The sequence below is a fragment of the Dioscorea cayenensis genome, chromosome 5, assembly GCF_009730915.1.
Source record: "Dioscorea cayenensis subsp. rotundata cultivar TDr96_F1 chromosome 5, TDr96_F1_v2_PseudoChromosome.rev07_lg8_w22 25.fasta, whole genome shotgun sequence".
Lineage (NCBI taxonomy): Eukaryota > Viridiplantae > Streptophyta > Magnoliopsida > Dioscoreales > Dioscoreaceae > Dioscorea > Dioscorea cayenensis.
In genome coordinates, this window is record NC_052475.1 from 13294536 (window position 1) to 13298538 (window position 4003).

Sequence of the window (4003 nt, forward strand, 5' to 3'; positions counted from 1 at the left end):
GGAATGGTAATCAAAATGGGAATCCAAGACATACACATATTTGGAGACTCACAACTCATTATCAAGCAAGTTGAAGAAGACTACAAGATATACAAACCTGAACTTCTTAAATATTATAAGAAGGTCAAAAATCTGATGAAGAAAATCCCCCAGATACAGTTGAGGAGGGTTTCCAGATCCGAAAATAGAGAAGCTGATTCTTTGGCAAAAGTAGCAAAGGAGCTGGCGAATCCAAATTTTGAAGAAATCCATATAACCATAAAAAATAAAAGACCCATTAGTACGATCCCCGATGAAGTTGAAGAGGAAAGTGCTGGAGGAATCTGCCTAAATTCCTACCTAGCTATCTCATCATCAAGTCAAGCATCACCATATTAAATCATATTAAATTTTAGTGAACATTTTTACAGTAATTTATAAGGTCATTACCTCTCAAATGAACGGTGGAGATTGGAATTTGAGCTCATTTGATTATCATAAAAATTTGAGTTCAAAGACCTTGTTTGTCTAGTTCCCTGTTCGCCCATGGTGTATCAAGTGGATGAAAATATTGACAAATGCAAGGCCCTTATTCAAAATAAATAAATAAAAAAAAACAAAAAAAAAACAAGGAAAAATCAATCATGATTTCAATTCTCCAAGTATTCTATTAAAAACAAAGAAACATGATAAAAGAAAAAAAAAAGCTAAGGCTTATTCAAATCAAATGTCCATGATCAATGTTTTAAAATAATTTGCTAAAGCATAAACAAACTAGAAAAGAAAGAAGGCTCTTTAATGCCTAATAAATTTCAACAATGATTCTTTTGCTTCCTCCAACTCATCAAGTCATTTTGTGAAAATAGCCATAAGAGTAGTATCTAAGTTTTCTTCTTGATTCTCAGCAAGCTGTATTCTGGCCTCATCCAATGCCACTTGAAGATTCGCTTATGTAGGCTCGGAAGCATCACACAGGTCCATTGAATCCGCTATCTTTTCACTAAGAGTCTTCATTGTGCCTTGAATCTCACAAAGCTCGTCTTGAAGTTGATGTTCCCTCTTAGCTCATCCCCTTTTTTAAACAGAACTTGTGACTTTTGACGTTCTGTGCATCCACACGGGAGTGTGGAAATTCCCCACTCCCGTGTGCCTCACTTCAAAAGATCCACAGGGACGTATGCACGCCCCTGTGTGCTCTCGGAAAAAACTCTCAATGACTTAGAACGATCTCCCACGTGCGTGCGGAAATTATCCACCCCGTGCGCCAGACCCACAAGGGCAGACGCACGCCCCTGTGGCTTCCCTGGACATCCGAGAAAGATATCAAGTCTTCCACACGCCCGTGCGGAAATTCCCTACGGGCGTGGACATTCACAAGCCTAATTCACAGGGGCAGCCGCACGCCCCTGTGTTTTCTCGGGATGGAGGGAACAACTTGCAGAAATTCGCACGGGCGTGCGGAAATTACCCACGCGGTTAACAAGGTCACCCACAGGGGCGAGTCCACGCCCCTGTGTGTTCTCGGGAAAATCTACCCAACTTTGCAGGAAGGCACACGCCGGTGCGGGAATTATCCACGGGCGTGCGCCAGTCACATAGGCGTCCACAGGGGCAGCCACATACCCCTGTGCCTTCTCTGGATGAGTTCACAGTACATATCCACAGGCGTATGGAATTTCCGCACGCCCGTGTGTTTTCTCTGGATGACTTAGAAAAACCTGCAGGCTTTGCAGAACTAGTCTGAACATGTCTACATACTCAGAGCCTGCCCTATTATGCAAAATTTACCAGATAAAAACACAAAATAGAACTCAAACGACCAAACTTCGCCAATTCGCAACAAAACACACAATGAATTCTTTTAAAAACCCACGATAAAATTGCAGCACAAATACTAAAAAATTTCAACACCAACACTTAACAATTTATTCATTCAAACAAACTAAACTAAAAAGTACAAAAACAGTAAACACTTGGGTTGACTCCCAAGAAGCCCTCGTTTAACGTCACTAAGTTTGACGTATCTTTCTTACCTCACGGGGGTTCATGAATGAAGGTTGCCCTCTTACCCATAACTTGAAAGCATGATGAGCAAAGTCTCTTGAGGGTAGAGGGTGTACTATCGGGCTTCGGACCACCTAGCAATCATTCGTCCAACTTCCTTGGCTCATGTATGTCTCCAATAGTCTTGGGGTGTTTTCGGTGGCGTCTCCTAGCCCTCTTCATTTTCTGGAGCACATTCTTCAAGATCCCCGGGGTAGATGTTTCCTTTCCATTCGAACCAAGCATCATTACTTCTTCATTGCTCTCCTCTTGGTCGAACAAACCTTCATACAGATTCGGGTTGAACATTTCCTGTATATATTCATCAACAATCTCATCAGTAGTGTCTAGAAAATACAAAGTGTCATCAAAATCGAGAGAATGCCGCATGGCTTCAGCAAGGCGGTAAGTGAGCTTATCGTCTCTGACTCTCAATGTGAGCTCTCCGTCGTCCATGTCAATCAATGTTTTGGAAGTCTGCAAGAACGGTCTCCCAAGTATCAAGGGTACATCTGCATCCTCATCGACATCTAGCACTACAAAGTCAACCGAAAAAATATACTTGTCCACCTTGACAAGCACGTCTTCAATGATGCCTCTCGGACGTCGTACCATTCGGTCCGCCAATTTTAAAGTCATCCGAGTAGGCCTAGGCTCACCCAATCCTAGCTTTTGGAAGAAAGTGTATGACATGACGTTGAAACTTGCCCCTGAATCAGCCAATGCCATTTCCTCACCTAAGTTGCAGATGTTACACGGAATAATGAAGCTTCCCCGGTCCTTCTTCTTGTTCGGCATGTTCTTTTGCAACACCGCTGAGCATGAAGTATCAAGCACCAATGAAGCACTCTCCTCCAATCTCCTCTTGTTGGTCAATAGGTCTTTCAGGAACTTTGCATACTTAGGCATTTGAGCCAAAGCCTCAACAAAAGGAATGTTGATGTGGAGTTGCTTGAACAAACTCAGGAACTTCTTATACTGTTCATCCCCTTGGTTATTCTTCAATCTAGAGGGATAAGGGATTCTTGGTTTGAAAGGTGGGGATGCCACCTCTTTCTCTTTGTTTGCTCCCTTCTCAACCTCTACAACCTAGGGTGCGTGTTCTTTGAAAGGGGCTTGTTGTTGTGGTGGGAACCCCGATGGCCCCATGGTCTTCTGTGGTCCTTGATTACTCCATGAAAAGTTGGGATGATTCTTCCAACCTGAATTGTAGCTGTTGCTGTATGGATTCCCTTGAGGTCTCATTCCATTACCTACAAAGTCAACATTCTCAACTCAAGAAACATCACCTATGACGATTGGGAAATCGGAGGGAGCATGCCCTCCACCACAACCGGTGCAATTGGTCACGGCCGCAACTCTATTCGAAGCTATAAGATCTAGCTTCTTACTGAAACTCTCCACTTGGGCCGCCAATGAAGTTACCGCATCAATTTCATGGAGACCGGCTACCTTTTTCTTTTCCCTAGCGTTCCACTAGTAGGTATTTAACCCCATTTCCTTAATCAATTGACGAGCCTCATCGGGGGTCTTGCTACCTAAGGTTCCTCGTACCGCCGCATCTAAGAGTTGCCTTGTACTCGGGTTCAAACCATTGTAGAAGGTTTGAACAATCATCCACTCCGGGAATCCGTGTTGCGGACACTTGCGCAGGAGTTCCTTGAACCTTGCCCATGTCTTGAATAGAGACTCCAATTCCAACTGCATAAAGGATGAGATCTCATTCCTAAGCTTTGCTGATTTTCCGGGAGGGAAATAACGGGCTAGAAAAGCTTCTACCATCTCCTCCCATGTAGTGATTGATGCCCTAGGTAATGAGTGTGTACACTGCTTTGCTTTCCCCTTTAAGGAAAATGGGAAGGCTCTCAATTTGATGGCATCATCCGTCACACCATTTATCTCCAGCATGTCACACACTTGGAGGAAGCTCTCTATGTTACTATTTGGATCCTCATCGGCCAAACCATTGAATTGTGCAGAC

At 43.5% G+C, this 4003-nt stretch overlaps 1 non-coding gene across 1 annotated transcript; it reads left to right on the forward strand.

Moving 5' to 3' along the window:
* Positions 1-3649: 3649 nt before the first annotated feature.
* LOC120262636 lies at positions 3650-3756 on the forward strand. The gene has a single exon (XR_005536898.1). It is a non-coding gene; the product is annotated as a small nucleolar RNA R71 (small nucleolar RNA).
* The last annotated feature ends 247 nt before the right edge of the window (positions 3757-4003 follow it).